Source organism: Heterodontus francisci, unplaced genomic scaffold (genome assembly GCF_036365525.1).
Source record: "Heterodontus francisci isolate sHetFra1 unplaced genomic scaffold, sHetFra1.hap1 HAP1_SCAFFOLD_51_1, whole genome shotgun sequence".
NCBI classification, from domain to species: domain Eukaryota; kingdom Metazoa; phylum Chordata; class Chondrichthyes; order Heterodontiformes; family Heterodontidae; genus Heterodontus; species Heterodontus francisci.
In genome coordinates, this window is record NW_027141937.1 from 760,744 (window position 1) to 771,691 (window position 10,948).

Here is a 10,948-nt window from a genome sequence, read left to right on the forward strand (position 1 = left end):
TCAGCTTGGTGGGGGACCTTACACTGTGGTCTTTCCCCATTGAGCCTTTGCTGCGGCTGCCCCAAGCTTTAGTGCGTCCCTCAGCACGTAGTCCTGGACCTTGGAATGTGCCAGTCTGCAACATTCGGTGGTGGACAACTCTTTTCGCTGGAAGACCAGCAAGTTTCGGGCAGACCAAAGGGCGTCTTTCACCGAATTGATAGTCCTCCAGCAGCAGTTGATGTTTGTCTCGGTGTGCGTCCCTGGGAACAGCCCGTAGAGCACAGACTCCTGTGTTACAGAGCTGCTTGGGATGAACCTCGACAAAAACCACTGCATCACTTTCCACAACTACTTTGCGAAGACACATTCCAGGAGGAGGTGGGCGACCGTCTCTTCCCCGCCACAGCCACCGCGGGGCATTGTGCGGAGGGGGCGAGACTTCGGGTGTGCATGAAGGATCTGACGGGGAGGGCCCTTCTCACCACCAGCCAAGCTACGTCTTGGTGCTTGTTTGAAAGTTCTGGTGATGAGGCATTCTGCCAGATGACTTTGACGGTCTGCTCGGGGAACCATCCGAAAGGATCCACCGTCTCCTTTTCCTGTAGGGCCTTGAGGACATTCCATGCAGACCACTGCCTGTTGGACCGGTGGTCAAAGGTGTTTTCCCCCAGAAACTGTTCCATGAAGGATAGGTGGTACGGCATGGCCCAACTGCATGGAGCGTTCCGCGGCAATGTGACCAGGCCCATCCTTCGCAACACTGGGGACAGATAGAACCTCAGCACGTAGTGACACTTGGAGTTTGCGTACTGGAGGTCGACACACAGCTTGATGCAGCCACACACGAAGGTGGTCATCAGGATGAGGGCCACGTTGGGTACATTTTTCCCGCCCTTGTCCAGAGATTTGAACATCGTGTCCCTCCGGACCCGGTCCATTTTAGATCCCCAGATGAAGCGGAAAATGGCTCGGGTGACTGCCACGGCGCAGGAGTGGGGTATGGGCCAGACCTGCGCCACGTACAGCAACAACGTGAGCGCCTCGCACCTGATGACCAGGTTCTTACCCACAATGGAGAGAGATCGCTGCCCCCACATGCCCAACCTTTGTCGTACCTTGGATACTCGCTCCTCCCATGTTTTGGTGCACGCCCCGGCCCTTACAAACCATATCCCCAGCACCTTCAGGTAATCTGACCTGACGGTGAAGGGGACAAAGGATCGGTCAGCCCAGTTCCCAAAGAACATGGCCTCGCTCTTGCCATGGTTAACTTTGGCTCCCGAGGCCAGTTCGAACTGGTCGCAGATGCTCATCAGTCTGCGCACAGACAGCGGATCCGAGCAGAAGATGGCGACGTCATCCATGTACAGGGAGATTTTAACCTGAGTGCCTCCGCTGCCTGGGATTGTCACCCCTCTTATGCTCGCATCCTTCCTAATAGACTCAGCAAAGGGTTCAATACAGCAAACAAACAAGACCGGGGAGAGAGGACAGCCCTGTCTGACTCCAGATTTGATCGGGAAACTTTCCGATTCCCACCCGTTGATTGAGACTGTGCTACTGATGTTTGTGGAGAGCAGTTGGATCCAATTGCAGATTCCCTCCCCAAACCCCATTTTGGAAAGCACGTCCATCATGTAGGTGTGCGATATCTTGTCAAAAGTCTTCTCCTGGTCCAGGCTGATGAGGCAGGTGTCCACCCTCCTGTCCCGTACGTAGGCGATCGTATCCCTGAGTAGCGCGAGACTATCAGAGATCTTCCTGTCGGGTACAGTCCAGGTCTGATCGGGGTGAATCACCAACTCCAGAGCAGATTTGACTCGACTGGCTATGACTTTGGACAGAATCTTGTCGTCAACATTAAGCAGTGAGATGGGCCGCCAATTTCTGATTTCTGCCCTCTCCCCCTTCTGCAAACACTTACTGCAGATGTGTTTGCCCTGCATCACACTGGCATCCAGGAGTTCCCACATGCTGCAGCTGTGACACATCACCTGTCCTGTCATCCTTAACGTGTTTCAATTAACTACTTCATTATTTTATTCAATTGTTTATTTTATTGTATATTTTATTAAGCTTACTACTAGTTTGTTTACTATTTTAAACATTAGGACTAAAATGGACCTTAATCACTTACCAGATACTCATCAAACATGTAGCTTCTTCCAAATCAATCAACTACCAGACAGCTCCTTCCACTGCACCGAAGCAAGAACCAAATCCTGTAAACTCACCCCAGCGGCTCTCTGTTTCCCTGCTCTCACTCTCCATTGTGATGTCACTCCTTGATTTTTTTGCCCCAGCTCCGCTCCTGCCGTGCTCCTCTCTCTCTCGCTCTGTCTCTGAGTCGGTGCTTTTGACACACTTGTGAACTTTCTGTTCTGTTGTGCTCTTCTGTCTCTGGTCCAAAAATCTGACTCCAGTGGGATTTAAACTCACAACCTTTGAATGCTTTCTTTATCATTATTTAGAAGTCCAACATGCTATCTATTGCGCCACACAGACTTTGATCGACATCACCAAGGCCTTTGATCTTGTCAGCAGAGACGGACTCTTCAAACTGCGATGGAACACAGGCTGCCCGCCTGAACTCTTGGGCATCATCTCTTCTTTCCACGAGAACATGCACAGTTCCATCAGTTACAATGGAGCAACATCAGACACTTTCAAGATCAGCAGTGGGGTAAAGCAGGGCTGCGCACTGGCGCCAACTCTCTTGGGAGCAGAGGAACATTCAGCCCGTCGAGCCTGTTCTGCCATTCAATTCGATCATGGCTGATCATCTACCTCAACGCCCCTTTCCCGTGCTATCCCCATATCCCTTGATGTCATGAGTATCAAGATTTCTAACAATTTCTGTCTTGAACATGCTCAATGATTGAACTGCCACAGCTCTCTGGGGTAGAGAATTCCAATGATTCACCACCGTCTGAGTGTAGAAATTCAACCCTATCTCAGTTTTAAATGGCCTACTCCTTATTCTGAGACTTGGTCCCCTGATTTTAGACTCACCAACCAGGGCAAACATCCTGCCAACATCCACACTGGCACACCCTGTAATAATTTTATCAGTTTCAATGAGATCACCTCTCATTCTTCGAAACTTTAAGGAATACAGGCCCAGTTTCCTCATAAGACAATCCCACCATCCCAGGGATTAGTCTGGTGACCTCTGTTTCACTCCCTCTATGGCAAGTATATCCTTCCTTAGATGAAGAGACCAAACTATGCACAATACTCCAGCGCGGTTTCACCAAGGCTCGATACATTTGCAACAAGACATCTTTACTCCTGTACTCATGACCCCTCGTGTGAAGGCCAACATACCATTTGCCTTCCTAATTCATTGCTGCACCTGCATGTGAGCTTTTAGTGTCTCAGGAACAAGGGCACCCAGGTCCCTTTGGACATCGACAATTTCCAAACTCTCACAATTTAAGAAATACTCTGTCTTTCTGTTTATTCTACCAAAGTGGAGAACTTCACACTTATTCACATTATATTCCATCTGCCATGTTCTTTCTCATTCACTTAGCTGCTCCAGGTTCCCTGGAAGCCTCTCTGCATCCTCCTCACAACTCACACTTCACCGAGCTTTGTGTCATCTGCAAACTTGGAAATATTACATTTAATCCCGACATCCAAATCATTTATTTCGGTTGTTGACAGCTGTGGCTCCAACACTGATCCTTGCAGTCCCCCAATAGTAACAGCCTGCCATCCTGAGGAGGACCTGTTATTCCTGCTCTCAGTTTTCGGTCTGTTAACCAACCTTCAATCCATATCAGTATATTCTCCCCAATTCTATGTGCTCTAATTTTGTTTACTCACCTCCTGTGTGGGACATTACCAAAGCATCCACTGGTTCTCCTTTATCTGTTCTACAGGTAACATCCTCAAAAAACTCAACGGGTTTTTTCAAACCTGTTTTCCTTTTCATAAATTTATGTTGACTCTGCCCAATCATATCATTATTTTCTAACTGTCCAGTTATCACATCCTTTATAATTGGTGTATTCGTCTCCATGCTGCTATTGTACACTTTCAGTGACTCAGATGGGGGTGTTCACCTGTATATCAGAGCTGACGACAAGCTGTTCATCTTGGCAAGACGTAGAGACTTGGACGTCGAGACTCCACTTTCCATCAACATTGACAACCTCACTTTGGAGGTTGTCAACAGCTTCACATACCTTGGATCAGCAATCACCAGCAATCTGTCCCTTGATGCTGAAATCAGCACCAGGATTGCCAATGCTGCAGCTGTCATGTCAAAGTTGAGAAGACGGGTGTGAACCGACAGCAAACTGACCGAAAATACAAAGCTCCACGTGTACCAGGCTTGTGTTCTCAGCACCCTCCTTTATAGTAGAGAAGCATCAACAACTTATACAAGCCAAGAAAAGCATCTGAACAGCTTCCACCTCCACTGCCTCAGATGGATATTGGACAGCTCCTGGCAGCACAGAGTGCCGAATGAGGAAGTACACCAGCGTGCAGGGATCCACAGCATGTTTGCCCTCTTGAATCAGAGGCGGCTCTGTTGACTGGGCCAAATGAATGACAGTCACATTGCCAAATACATGCTCTTTGGTGAGCTTGCTATAAGCACAAGACCAACAGGTCAGGGAAAAAATCTAGTCATTTGGAGAGGTTTGAGTTAATTAAGGAGAGTGGGCATGGTTTTATAAATGGAAGTTCATGCTTGATGAATCTAACTGCATTTTTTGATAAACTATCTGAGAACTTTGATGAAGGGAATGAAGTGGATGTTGTTTATATGGATTTTACAAAAGCATTTTATAAAGTACCACAGAAAAGGGTGGTTAACAAAATTGAGGTTCATGCATTAGGAGGGTCAGTGTCCATTTGGATAGGAAATTGGTTTAAGGACAGAAAATAGCGAGTCATATGAAATGGTTCTTGGTCAGACTGGAGGATAGTCAACAGTGGTGTTCCCCAAGGGTCAGTGCTAGAACCATTGCTTTTTTTTTGCTACAGATTAATGACTTGGATCTTGGAATATCGAGTAGAATCTCAAAATATGCCGATGACACCAAACTTGGAGGAGTGGCAAACAGTGAGGATGATATGAACTGCCTGAAACAGGATAGTTATCGGCTAGTAGGATGGGCAGACAGGTGGCAGATGGAATTTAATAGTGACAAGTGTGAGGTGATGCATTTTAGCAGAAGAAATAGGGAGAGGCAATATATACTCAATGCTACAGTTCTGAAGAGTGTGCTGGAATAGAGGGACCTGGAGTACATGTCCATCATTCTTTGAAGTTGGCAAGACATATTGCGAGAGTGGTTAGCAAAGCATGTGGGATCTTGGGCTTTATAAATAGAGACATTGAGTACAAAAGCAGGGTTGTTATGCTGAACTCTGGTTAGGCCCCAATTGGAGTGTTGCATCCAGATCTGCTCACCAATCTTTAGAAAGGATGTGCGGATTCTTGAGAGGATGCAGAGGAGATTTACCAGAATAGTTCCAGGGATGGAGGGTTTTAGTTTCAAGGTTAAGTTAGAAAAACAGGGTTTTTTTCTGCCTGTATCAAAGGAGATTGAGGGGAGAATGGATAGAGGTGTCGAAGGCTCTGACAGTTTTAGATAAGTTGGCAAGGAAAAATTGTTCCCATTAACTATTGGTACAAGGACTAGGGGATTCAGATTGAAGGTTTTGGACAAGAGATGCAGGGGGAATGTGCGGAAGAGCTTTTTTACACAGTGATTGGTAATGATCTGTAACTCGCTGCCCCCGAGGGTGGAGGAAGTGGAGACAATCGTTGGTTACAAAAGGAATTTCGATGGGCATTTGAAGGAAATAAATTTACAGGGCTAGGGGGATCGAGCAGACGAGTGGGACTGACTGGATCGCTCCATGGAGAGCTGGCCTGTACTCGATGGGGCGAATGGCCTCCTTCGATACCACAAATGACCCAATGACTCGATGAGTCTATGTCACTCTCAGAATCAAGACAACAGAGTGACAGATTTAACACAACATTATAACATATGTTTGGTTTGACAAATTCAATAATAACTCGTCTCCACTCCTAGTATTTCTAAATCCCACACATTCACTATAATGTGAACAATTATTTCCTGTTGTGTCTCTCTCACATTTGTAAACTTCACTGTATTGGAGTGAGGTGACATCTACTGGCGGGAAGCAAGAACTGCAATCAAGCAGCAGAAACTCCACAGTCTGTCAGGGTTAAAGAAACATTGCAATATGAGGAAATAGTGAAGGGGTTTGATCGGGCTGATGGAAACATGATTCCACTTGTGGTATCATATGAAGCAAGGGCCGGAAATATAAAATTGTCGTTAATAAAAGAAATGAGGAATTCATGAAAAATGCATTTGCTTAGAGAATGGTTATAGAGATATACAGCACTGATATCGGCCCTTTGGCCCACTGAGTCTGCACTGACCATCAACCACCCATTAATACTAATCCTATGTTAACCCAGAATACCCTACCACATCCCCACATTTCTCCTATCACCTACCCTAGGGCCAATTTACAACAGTCAATTTATCTATCAACCCACAAGTCTTTCGTTGTGGGAGGAAACCAGAGTACCTTGTGGAAGCCCACATAAACAACTTGCAAACTCCACACAGGCAGTATATAGAACTGAATCGGGGTCATTGAAGTTGTGAAGCTACAGTGCTCACCACTGCACCACCCTGAGAATGTGGATCGAGTAAAAAGTGAGATTGGATGGACAGAAGCAGTCTGAAAAGATGGCTCAAACAAAAGGTGAAAACCCTGAAATGTTAACTCTGTTTCTCTCTCCACAGATGCTGTCAGAGGTGCTGAGTATTTCCAGCACTTTCTGTTTTTATTTCAGCTTTGTAGGATATTGTTTTGATCTGAAAAAAATGCATGATCGGCTGTGGGTGCCAGTGAAATTCCACAGGAGTGAATAAAAACCATGCCAACGGTGGCTCGTTGGTCTAGGGGTATGATTCTCGCTTTGGATATATAAGTGATTAATATGTGAGAGATCCTGGGTTCAAATCCCCGACGAGCCCTTCTCTGTTGCCATTTTTAGTTTAAGGTCATCGATTGCTTTCAGCCTTCCAGAAAGCGGAATCGATTTCCAAACTCAGCCTGCTTGAGGACCGGGGAACTGGATTCAAAGAGCTTGTCGACAACATTGAAATGAACAAAATATGCAGATTGTCAAGTGGGAATATAAGGTTGCAACAGTAACTAAAGGCCTGCTCGGGTCAGCAAATGAAACCCGACCCAAGCCTGACAGCACCACATCCGACCTGGTCCGAGTCCTTTCATTTTTCCCCGTGCCCGAACTGACCACCAGAATGTTCAGTTAAACTTGCTTCAGTTTTTCACTTTTTAAGCTTGTGCAGGTAAGGCAACAAAAACTGTAAGTGGACTTGAAAGGTTGTTTAAATGTACATTAAGATTAGAGCTACGTACCGGAGGTGATGAGCTGAAGATTGTTACCATAGAAGTTAGTGATTGTGAGGTCACTAGTTAAAGAGAAACTCATGGAGTTGTGCCCAGACAGGTTGTCCCACACTGTATTGATTAAAATATTGCCCGAAGGCGAGAAAATATCATTATACATTCCCTAGACTCCTGCTTTACAGGTTGAAATACTTTCTGCAAGTTTATCCAGAGAGCAGCTGAGATGCAGAGACCAGGAAGGTCTTGAGTGACTAATTATTATAAAATATACATTCTTATATTAAAGAGATTGTGCTCTACCTTCGATGGAATCGCTCACTGCAGACTAGTGCGGAGTGTTTCCTGCCTTGACGTCCTGGCTGTCACTGGATCTTGAGTCCAGGCCTCTGGATTACTGGTCCAGTAATCTTTGAAATTTCTCCCTTGATCTAATATTTTAATCTGGTAAGTCAGATTTTACAAAAAAAAATTAAATGATTTAAGACTGCTTCATGTTCAGCAGTGCCAAATGAATAAAGAAATTCAAATATATTCAAAATTATATGTCAGCTATTAAATACTGATGCCCAGCTTTGAATACAAAAAATGCCTCTAATTGTGTTCTGGTCTGGAATGGAATTCTTCAGTGTTTCTGTTTAGCTTGGATTGACTCATCGATTTTCTTGTTTTTCACTTTGTCGATGCCTTTGAATAATTGTGGATCCTTCTTCAGGGAGTCTTCTTTCACCAGGTAGTTCTGACCTCTGATGATGTTGATCGTAATCAGCTTCAATTTGCTGATAGTTTTGGAAGTGAGCAGATTTCCTTTGCTTGAGTTCACAACATGGAACTTAGTCTGACGTGTGGACCCATGGGAGGATTTGAAAACTGCCCTTGCATTGGAGCATACAGTTGCATCCATCCAAACAGAGGTACAGTAGAAGTGTCATATTCAGTTCAGTCTGTCGATCATGGGACTTTTAATCTCAGGTTTGTGAGTTTGAGCGCCATTTAGTTTTTCCATTTTTTAGGCTTCATTAGCAGAGAGTACAAGGAGTGTTTGAAATGAAATTCGACAACAGTATGAGAAACGCTCTCTTTCATTCGGGACTCTTAACTCTCTGCAGCATCTCGCTGTTAAAGATTGAACTTTATCTCATTTCTTTTTCAGCTGGGGGTCAGTGCAGCTCAGTGGGACTTCTGGCTGTCTCCCACCTCACAATTCATCAGTGCTGAGAAAGCAATGGGAAATATTACTCATGGCTGAGTAAGCAGAGGACACCGATTTAAGGTGAATGGGAAAAGAACCAAAGGCAACATGAGGAAAAACCTTTTTTAAGCAGCAAATGGTTAAGATCTGATATGTACTGCCTGAGAGTGTGACGGATCAAGATTCAACCATAGCTTTCAAAAGGATATATGATAATTATCTGAAGGGAAAAAAAATTCAGGTTTTCATGGAATACATGAGGATGTGGCATGAGCTGAGTTGCTTGTGCAGAGAGGCAGCACAAGCACGCTGAGCTGAATCCCTCCTTTTGTGCTGTAAGTATTCTGTGATCTATGATTCTATACAAAGTGAAACCAACACTCACATATGAGAAACTGACAGGTAAAGTGTAAACCCCACACTAACAAACCAGCAAATGCCAGGGACAGAGTAAAACCAACAGTCCTAGACAAGAAACTGACAGATACTGTGTGAAACCCAAAAATCACTTATCAGGATTTGGCAGTTAATGTGTAAAAACCTCTCTTCAATATCCGTCCTGCAAGGTACAAAGAAAATTAGGTACAAACCCAGGCTCATACTTCGAAGACTGAGAGATAAAGAGCAAAACACAGACTCACCTACAAGAGGCTGACAAGTACAGAGAATAAAATAGAGGGGGTGCAGATTCAAAACACATGCATGTAACGGATACTGATAGGGATAGAATCAAACCCTTTCTCACACATGACACGAAAATTGGTGGTGTCGTAAATAGTGAGGAGGAAAGCCTTAGATTACAGGCCAATATAGATCATCCGAGGCAAAGAATATAAGAGCAGGGAGGTTATGACGGAGCTGTATAAAATGCTAGTTAGGCCACAGCTGGAGTACTGTGTACTGTTCTGGGCACCACACTATAGGAAGGATGTGATTGCACTGGAGAGGGTACAGAAGAGAGTCACCAGGATGTTGCCTGGGCTGGAGCATTTCAGCTATGAAGAGAGACTGAAAAGGCTAGGGTTGTTTTCCTTAGAGCAGAGAAGGCTGAGGGAAGATAAGATTGAGGTTTACAAAATTATGAGGGGCATTGATGGGTTAGATAGGAAGAAACATTTTACCTTAGCGGAGGGGTCAATAACCAGGTGGCATAGATTTAAGGTAAGGGGCAGGAGGTTTAGATGGGATTTGAGGAAAAAAATTTTACCCAGAGGGTGGTTGGAATCTGGAACGCACTCCCTGAAGAGGTGGTAGAGGCCGGAACCCTCACAACATTTAAGAAGTATTTAGATGAGCACTTGAAATGCTATAGCATACAAGGCTACGGGCCAAATACTGGAAAATGGGATTAGAATAGTTAGGTGCTTGATGGCCAGCACAGACTCAATGGGCTGAAGGGCCTGTTTCTGTGCTGTATAACTCTATGACTCTATATCAGAAACTGATAGATCTGGACAAAAGCTGATGTTCACATACAAGTTGTTGAAAGATATGTGGTGAAACTCACATTTTTTTTTATTTCCAAAATATACTTTATTCACAAAAATCTGTAAAAATTACATTCCCAAACAGTTTAAAACAGCATCAAGTCAAAAAATACAAACAGTGCAAAGGTGATCAGTTACCTTCTGTACAATCATGAGTTGCCTCACAACCCTTCCATTTCATTGTCATGCCATATACATTTTTACATTTACAGCACACAAAATTTCTCCGATACAGTTCGAGGGATTTCCCATGGATCCAGCCCCTCAGTCCAGCTTGGTGGGGGAACCTTACACTGTGGTCTTTCCCCATTGAGCCTTTGCTGCGGCTGCCCCAAGCTTTAGTGCGTCCCTCAGCACGTAGTCCTGGACCTTGGAATGTGCCAGTCTGCAACATTCGGTGGTGGACAACTCTTTTCGCTGGAAGACCAGCAAGTTTCGGGCAGACCAAAGGGCGTCTTTCACCGAATTGATAGTCCTCCAGCAGCAGTTGATGTTTGTCTCGGTGTGCGTCCCTGGGAATAGCCCGTAGAGCACAGACTCCTGTGTTACCGAGCTGCTTGGGATGAAGATCGACAAAAACCACTGCATCTCTTTCCACAAAGTTAACTCACATAGCAATAGCAGAAACAGTCACAAACCGAAAACTGAAACATACAGAGTAAGAACCCACATTCTCACACCAGAAATTCACGGCTACAAAGTGAAGCTGACTCTCTCCTCCCAGGCACTGACAGGTACAAAAGAAAACACGCACTAACATACCAGGAAATGAAATGTAGGAAATAAAACCTGATTATCATGTCAGACATTGGCATTAATGACAGTTGTGGTACCCAGAATGCTC